Below are 9356 nucleotides of genomic sequence, written 5' to 3' on the forward strand. Positions count from 1 at the left end.
CATTGCTTAATTAACCCATGATTTCACATCACCTGAAGATCATAGGCTCTTCCTCTTCTTCTTGCTTCTTATTATCTTGGGTGCCTGCAAAACACATTCAGACAGAAACAATCACAATGAAGACTTTTGTTATGACTCATAACATAGTGCTAATTTAGGCACATGGATGTAAATATTCTTGGTGTGAGAACAGGATACATTGAGAGAAATACTCAAAAGCCTGTAGATTTAGTTCTTTGAGAAACAGAAAGGTTTCTTTTCCTCAACCACAGAGCAAGTTGTTCCTGACTTGCTCAATTAATGACAATGGCCTCTGTCCTGAATCTGGTGATCACTTAAAACAATGCTTTGTCCTAGTCAACAGGAAATCTTTAATACTGACTTTCTAGAAATGTTTCTGCAATATTCAGCCATTACTCTATCAGACACTCTGGTTGTTCTTGGTCAAGTTGAGATTATATATGAGACTAAACTGATGGATAAAATCTATAGAGCCTTAGGAGAAAAGACTTCTTATGTGACAAAGAACAAGATACTTTACATTCAGGAGGATGGAGAGAGCCACAACACATGCCATGCCTCCCAGAATTATTCCAAACACATCCAAGAAATGTGTGTATGTCAGTAGGTATATGGCACCTTATCATTGAGAAGACAACTTACAGGAGAGAGAGACTGAGGCTGGGAGTTGAGGAGCCATGACAACAGTATCTCCAATAATGTGGTCAAGGGTACCAACATGTTTGGATGGTCACTAATTTTGTTCAGTATCAAGAATTAGCAAGAACAGTAAAAGGAGAGATTAACTGTCCAGCTTACAAAATAAGCTCAGGCATCAGTGGTGGTTGTGTCTATTTAAAGTCTTTTCAACCTTACCTCTCTTCATTGGTGTTCACCACTAGGAAGTTTCCTTTGGACTTCCAGAAAAATGGTTGCTATGAGTGCAGTTCTCTTTAAAAAGGAGTATTTACCAGCTGCATCCAGAGAAGATTCTTCACAGTCATCCAACAGAACATCAGTGATGCTGGGAGGATGGTGGGCTTTGGGAAAGTCAATGTAACTTGAGGAAGACCTAAGACCTTCATCCAATGAGTTCTCAAGAGTTTCTTTAACTCTCTCCTCCTGTCCATCTCTGCTCAGCCTGGTGGGATATAATGTGATTAAATCAAGAGGATGAGATACAAGTTTCCCACATTCTCCTGATAGGGTCATGAGGGCATGGTAACATATGGTAGTGACACTCCCTTCAAAGAGAAAAATAAAACAAAACCCCAGGATGAGGATGAGGCATAACTGCTTTGATGGCACCAGACAGGAAGGGGAGCTCAGTGTACTGACTGGAAAGTGAGCTGATGAAGGATTTTCAACTCACCTACTCCGTGCCCCCCACCCCTGTATGCTGTATGATGTACAGCACACCCAGAGAGCTGTAAGAGTGGCTTAACCTTTCCTACAAGTCATGCTGATTTTAAATCAAGCAGAACAGTCAATGCTGTGGAGACACTGCAGAGTTCAAGGGTCTTGGGCATTTTAGGACTCTTTATGTATAGAGAGACATGATACAGTTTTTCTTTTCGGTCTGGTTAGGTTTTTTGCTATGAAATCTCTGCCAAGAAGGTGAGACCAACTATACAGAAACCAGATAAGCACCTCATCCGCAATTTATCCAAACAAAAGAAAACAGGTAGATTCTGTGAGTTCAAAGACTTCACGGGCTTAATAGTTCCACCTATTATACAGATGAATACCACCAAGACAATGGACATTTTGTGAAATATGTGGCTGCTCTTGACTTGGGACTGTTCATTTGCAGACTCTTTTTGTATTTTACCCATCCTACCCCAAACTCTGAATATTTATTGTTACCTGGGGGATAGCCATTTGCAATTATTATCATTTCCCTCCTCTTCATGATTTCCTGCAATCAAAGTCAGAAATGACTAGTTAAGCATTGAGTACTGTCACATTACTCATTATAAAAACACAGTGGCCTCTCTGGGCTGAGAGACATAACTATCCATGGAGGATGTCAAGATCCAAAGAGAAAATGGTAGTATATATCTCATATATTGTATTCCCATGAATGTCAGCTAACACTTCTCAGATTGATGTACCACCCACATTGCAAACAGTGCTGAAAATGGAAAGATTATTAAAAGTATCTTGTGTTACCCAGTTCTTCACATTATCTAGCTGCCTGCGGATTCTATACCTGCAACATTCATGGAAAAAAGGAGTAGAGAATGCAAACAGGAAAGTGTAAGGATAAGGAAAAATAGATCAAATACCTCAGTGATTATCTATATAAACTGATATTCTATGTATATGGAGAAGTCTCAATGCTGTCAAGATGTCACTTCTTCCTAACTCAACCTATTGATGCAGTACACATCCAAGGAAAACACCCAGAGATTAGTCTGAAGATATCAAACACAAAATCTCAAGTGCCCAGGGCACTTTTCTGTAGATCAGAAAAGACCCAGAAAAGACAATGTTGAAAGAGAGCAAAGTCAACAAATGGACTGCCCAAATTCGAGAGTTCTCACATAGCTTCAGTAACCTAGAAATGGTGGTATTCCTGAGAGAATCCATTAATCATACACTCAGAAAGAGATCCTCAGAAAGACACTTATCAAAGAAAAGACTATGAAATGGAAAAGGAATATTTTGAACAAGTGAAGCTGGAACAAATGGACATTCAGAAGCCACAGAATATAGTCCTGATAAATTTCACAAATATTAAATCAGAATGGATCACAGACCTCAAGTGTAAACCATAAACTGTCTTTTGCCCCAGTACTGGGAATGAAACCTAGGGCCTTGTACATTCTTGGCAAACCCTCTATCACTGAACTACACCTCCAGCCTACAATCTTTTTATACAATGCCCAAAGATGATGAACAAAATCTAGGTGATTGTGGGTTTGTGTTTAGCCAAAAGCACAATTCACAAAAGAAAGAATGGGTAAATCAGATTTTGTTAAAATTGACTTCTGTTCTATGAAAAACATGGTTAAGGTAACTAAAAGAGAAAGGATACACGGGGAGAAAAAATCTTTATAAACATGGTTGGTAATATATAAAGAGATGATTTTTGCCTGGCATTGCTGGCTCACAACTGTAGTCTTAGCTAGTCAGGAAGCAGACATCAGGAGGATCACAGTTCTAGGCCAGCCTGGGCAAACAGTTCACGAGACCCTATCTTTAAAAAAAACATCAGAAAAAAGGGCTGGTGGAGTGGCTCAAGGTGCAGGCCCTAAGTTCAAACCCTCATTCCAACAAAAAAAAAAAGAAAAAAGATATGATTCTTTGGAGTTCTAGGTAAGGGAGGTAGGAATGAATAGGTGGAGTAAGGTGGACTTTTAGGAGCATAGAACTCTTCCATGTCACTGCTATGGAGTGTATATATAATTCTGTGTCTTCCAAAAGTACCTAAGAAGCCCCAAAGAATGAGGGTTTTTACTTTTATAAATGCATTCAGGAAAATTCCATTCCTACCTATGATTACTACAGCTACTAAGTGATCCATTTTCTGTAGATCAGAAGATTGAATTTCAGGAAAGATAAAATGATCAATTGTCCAGAATTAGAAAGAAAACAAATAGGCTGAGACTGGGAAGCTTTTGTTTTTAGTCTGGAACAACTTTAACTCTAACAAGCTATCTCCTGTCATGTCCCTCTTCTGCTTTAACACTGGAGAGCTACTGCCCTCCTCATCAAAGGCCATGATCCATCAGAGAGAGGATGATAGAGGAGGTAGACACTATGACCTCCACACTGTGCATTTATCTTTTGTGTTCCCATGCAGACAGTCCTGCTCTTCCCCTCACCCAAAAATTAACTTGGAAACCAAAACAGCTGGTAACAGTCAAATTGTAAGTGGAGTGTCTGTGAGCTGGGGATCTCGCATAGCTGGGTGAAATAAAGACCTGTGATCATCTCACCTGGACTGAGCTTGAGGACAAGGCACTCAGCTAGCCAGCACCCCTCAGCCAGTTGCTCTTGGAAGCCTGGTGCCTGCTCATCACTGCTGTCATCCTGGGTGAGGAGGTCCTTGAGATGTTGACTGAGGAGAAATGACACATCTCTCCCCTATTGTAACTTCTGCTCTAACTCGGACAGCTTCCAGGCCTGGTCTTTGATGAGGATGTTAGATTCCCTGAGGTAGAACAGAGAGAAAATGAAGCCTTGCAAAGAGTTACACCATAGATTGTATGGGCTTTGACAGAGATGTCTGTGAGAATATCCCTCATGAGCCCTTGGGAGAATTCCAGCATGTGTTTGGTGACCTGTCTGAAGCAAAAGGAAAAGACATGTAGAACCAAGTCTTCCCTTATGCCAGAAAATTCTCCTGGTGTAAGATTCCTCCATAGTGTCCAGGTCCACTCTGTGGCCAAAACCAGGTACATTCCTAAATCTGCATAATAAACACATCCTTTCATCTCCTCATTTGGCAATGGACATTTTTTTGGATATAGACTTTTTGGGGGGTGTGACTTTCTACTGTCTCCTGTCCCAGGATAGTTCTTAGTTTCCCCAGCTGACATTTACCTCAAAGAGGCACACACCAGCCAACCACCTGCCCTGCACAGAGCCCCCTTACCTCAGCTTCTCAGTGAGCACCAGCGTCTCTGTCAGCTCCCCCTCCTTGGGCTGCAGCTTCTCCCCCAGCACTGACTCAATGACTTTGAAGTCTCCACACTCTAAGAAAAGACAGACGCACCCATCCCAGTGGATAGCTGAACACACTGCAGTGTCCTCCCTAAGACAAACATTGCCCCAGGGCCAGGTTTTGTCTAAAGATTTCACATTTTAATTTCCCAGGGTCTTTACTAGATTACATTTAACTGTCCCATATGAGAAATCAGGCTCAAATGTAACCAAATTCACCAATGACTCACTTGGTAAGTGGCAGAGTCAGAATTCACATCACTGAGGTCTGACTCTGATCTAGGACCACTGTAATTACCAAGCCTTGCACTTCTAAGTCAAAACACTGAGCTGGGCCTGAAGCAATGATTTCCTTTCTGCTCAAACACTATAGGGCTAGCCATTTCCTGAGTCTGTCCCAAGGCCCATTATTACCTCAACAGTGTCTTGGGGATATCTTCCTTCTTTAAGTTCAAAATTGTTTCCTACAATTATATTCTAATTCTAAGAAAAGATGATAATATGTTCTTCCAAAACTCACCTCTGAACTTCCTTAAAAGACTTCTAATTTTCTACTTTTTAGAGTTATTTTCAATTTTTAAAAAGTCTGCAAGAAGTTTTGAAAAAGAAGTTGTATATAAATGAGGATAAATGCAGCTGAGAGTTGGAATGATTCCCTCTAATCTTGCTAGCTATTTTACATGGCCTTGGTTCACATGATTCCTTGAGTCACTACAGATCCTCTTATAAACAGGCTGGTGATCTCCTATCCCCAGCTGACTGTGGGATGGGAGATCCTGCTCACACCCTGGCTTGCATATTTCTCTGCCTTATAGTATCCTTTGCACATCCCCATGCTCACTTTGGCCTCATGTTGCATAGCTGAGATACTTGAAGTCCACCTGGAACTGCTGGCTGTTGGGTAACTGTAAAGATTTACCAGCTCAGAGAGAGGGCAAATTACAGATTGTCTGGTATCTCAGAAGTACCTTCCTCTGCTCCACAGAGTATCAAATGACCCTCCTGGAATATAAGAAGAACCTGTCCTCCAGGATGTCCAAGTGCTTCCTCTCATCAGGGTTTCTTTGGTCTCAGTGGGATCACTTATGATGCCACAGTTTCAGTTCCCAGCAGACTTCTCTGTACCTCATTTGAAGCAAGTACTGTGCTCCACTGCCATGTCTCTAGCATGATCAGTACAGAGCTTGGCCAATTAGAATCCAATCAAAGCTTAAACTCAGCTGGTGAGGGCCAGGCCTCTGTGTTAGTCTCAACACTGATGTTAAGTTTGCAGGATCTGACATGGCACAGAGAGGAGCCCAAGAAATATGTTTTGACCAGTTCTTGAGAAAAGCAGGCAATTCTCTCCCTTAATCAGATATCAGTAACTAGGATTTTAACCCTAGTCCCACTCTGTACACTTTGTTATCCTTTGTGTCACCATTTTTCTACCCCCAGAAAATTCAGGGAGAAATTTCATCTTTATGTTTCTAGGAATATGGGAAGGATGACATTTATTTGAAAAAGGGAAGTGAAAAATCAAGTTGGGGAGACATTTCATTTCTCATAGAGAAAACAGGTGCTCATTCACCACTTGAGTGACTATCAACCTACAAAACTTACTGTATTTCCACAGCTGGTTGGCCAGGGAATATACAGTGGCTTCAGATATAAGAAACTTCTCTTTGAAGTCTCAGAGCTGCTGTTTTGTCTCCTCAAGCTGAAAGCACAATTTCTTGTTGATTTCTAGGTTGTTCATTTCTGCTCTTGAAGCAAAAAAAAGGGCTGGAAGATCCTGCCATGATGGTGTTTGTGGCAGAAGAATCCAAGCCAGGGACTGGAGAAGAAACCCAAACACATGAATTCAAACTGGTGTCATCAGGTCTAAAGGATGACAGTAACTGTAACTATTAACTTACTGTTGAGAGAAAGTTGATCAACACCCCACTTGAGAGTCCTTAACCCTGTAAAGAAGGGTCAGGATGCCAGAATTCAGATCCAAAGGCACTACCTGTATCTCAAACTCCACAAGGAGAGAGGGAGGTAGGGCCCAGACTGCCAGGTAATGTTCTGGAGCAGCAGTAACAGAATTAGAATGTGGAGGGTGTCATGGAATGTCTCCTGCCTCCCAACTGTCAGCCTAGTTTGAAACATAGCAGGTATCTGATCTCAGTGGAAGTTACTGTTGAGTGCTTTCTGGTCATCTGCTAGTTTCAATAGCTGTGTGCTCTTGTGCCACCTCTCTTTCCTAAGAAACTAAGCCCCATTGCTTATTCTTGTGTATGACCAAAATCAAATCAAAGAAGAAATGGCTTACAAGGAGATACACTTTCTTCACAGCTACCCACAAGTCCATTTCTTTAATATTAGAGCATGTATTAAAAGGGTTTTTGTCAAATGAAAACTGTAAAACTTTGCTGATGTATAAGTGTTATGTGTTGTGTGAATATTCTCCCCTTATACCTAACTGGGCTAAAACATATCATACAGAGAGATATGTATGATGCTAAGAGAATAAATTACTAGTGATTAAAATTTTTTCTGTGCTTTATCACTCCAGGTTTCACTTAGTTATTGATTATTTTTATATTGTGAGGGGTGGGGGTACATTGTAGTATTTATAAAGGTTCCTATCATTCATACTTGAATTCACCCCCTCACTGATGTGTTTGATTCCTGGAACAATTTCAACAGGTATTGTTTTTGCATTTACACATATGTGTATACAGTATTTACATTGTATACATTCCATGCCACCTCACCCCTTCTCACTGGTGCCAACCCCCACCTCCAGGGAAAACTTGTTCCACCCTCCTATTCTCAGTTTTTGTAGAAGAAAATCCATAATAGATGAAAAGAGAAACATGACATTTTTGCTAGTTTGAGATAAGGATAGCTACATGGGGAGTTTCCTTTTATTATTTCCATGCATATATGTATTACATCCCCAATTGGTTCATCTATACCTGTCCTCTTTACTCCTCCATTATCCCCTTCCCATGGTGGCCCTGGCCAGTTTAAGATATCTATATTCATTCATGTACTGTGAGCATATCAACCACCCTATTTTTTCTCCATAGTCTGCTTTTGGAAAATATACATGTACATATATATATATATTTCATATTTATATTATATATATATATGAATAGAGATTTGAACACTGGGCTTGGGTTTAGCTCTACTGCTTGAGTCACATCTCTATACATTACATTTCTATGTTGGTTTCTTTTCTGTCATTGGGGCAGATCTTGGTTTTTCCTCAAACACAAGCCAAGTGTGCCATTTCTACTTCTTAATCTACTCCTCTATGTTGGGCTGTTTTGGCTTCATTTATATTTTGTTTCCTTGGTTTTTTTTTCTTTTTTGCTTCATTTTTGTTTTATTTATTGATTGATTGTTGCAAAGTAGGAGAGCTCAAATGCTTGGGCCACACTTGCAGCTCATTTTGTCTGCTTATTTGGAGTTGGAGTTTCTGTAAGTATTTGTTTAGGATAGCCTCAAATCATGAGCTTCCTGATCTCAGACTATCAAGTAGCTAGGATAGCAAGGTGTGAACCACCAGCACCCAGCTGTTTTTTAGATTTTTGACACAGGATCTCCCTCTGTAGTCCAGGCTGACCTCAAACTCATGATCCTACTGTCTCCACATTCCATATGCAACCACACACCACATATTTTTGTTTTTTAATGTCACTGAACATCTGTTAATATGTTTGTTACTTATGAATTACATCCTAGCCCCTCAAGAGCACTTCCCAAGCTTATAGCATGATTAAAATGGTTATCTATATAACCTTGAGTACATGCTATGAGAATCTATTTTGGGAAGACTTATAAATATGCTATTTCATTGGTCCCACATATTGAACCAAACAGGGCCCATCATTGCTCAATAGATCATGGGAGTGAATTAACTTAATGCTGTTGACTTGTGGTTGAATTCCAGTAATAGATGATCAAGGGTATGAGTGTAGGGTACAACAGGGTCTGGTGATAGAGAAGCTGAGATTGGGGTGAGAGGGGTAGGCAGAGAGGGAGTGATGCCCTGAGCCACCTCATTTTCTCAGTTGTCCTTACGATCCTATCATCTCTGAATAGTGCCACCAGCTGGGGACCAAGCGTTCAGCACATAATCTTTGATAGAGTTGTACCTCATATCCAACCACAACATCCAGTGAACTTGCATAGCGTAACAATCTAATGTCTAAGAGGAAACCATGTCAACTCTCCACTCAGGAGTTACAAGTGTCTGAATACTCTGATACTGAGATGTGTGTAGGTGGGTTTGGGAGGCTCTGTGGTGCTCGGAAATTTCCAGAACAAAGGAGTAGCTGCTGAAGGTCGAGGGTCTATGACTCAGGCTTTCTTCCACCTTTCAATTATTTCTGCACCCATATTTGAGACTACAGTATCCACATTCTGAATCCCAAGCTGCTTCCTCAACCACTTGTAGGCAGCAGAGAGGAGCATACCTGTTTCTTCCTGCAGACTTAATTTCATGGTGGTGAGTATTGCCTTGTGTTCTTTCCATGCTCTGCTTGGTACCTCTGGCACCAGGAGCCCAGGGTGTATTGGACACCATGCCCATGTAGTAATAGTTTTCTCAATCAGGCAGTGGTTCAATATCTCCCTCCTTGTCAGATAGTAGAAAACCTTGTGGAAACCAAGGGTCTTCAGAGTCATACTGTAACAGGTGCTTGAAC

General features: G+C 40.9%; 1 long non-coding RNA gene across 1 annotated transcript; it reads right to left on the reverse strand.

Moving 5' to 3' along the window:
- Positions 1–31: 31 nt before the first annotated feature.
- On the reverse strand, positions 32–6586 carry LOC141415079 (uncharacterized). The gene is made up of 6 exons (XR_012440106.1): positions 6274–6586; positions 4604–4703; positions 3945–4159; positions 1867–1918; positions 972–1141; positions 32–84 (listed from the first exon to the last, which is right to left on the reverse strand). It is a non-coding gene; the product is annotated as an uncharacterized lncRNA (long non-coding RNA).
- Positions 6587–9356: the final 2770 nt, after the last annotated feature.

This window comes from Castor canadensis, chromosome 12 (assembly GCF_047511655.1).
Source record: "Castor canadensis chromosome 12, mCasCan1.hap1v2, whole genome shotgun sequence".
Classification (NCBI taxonomy): Eukaryota; Metazoa; Chordata; class Mammalia; order Rodentia; family Castoridae; genus Castor; species Castor canadensis.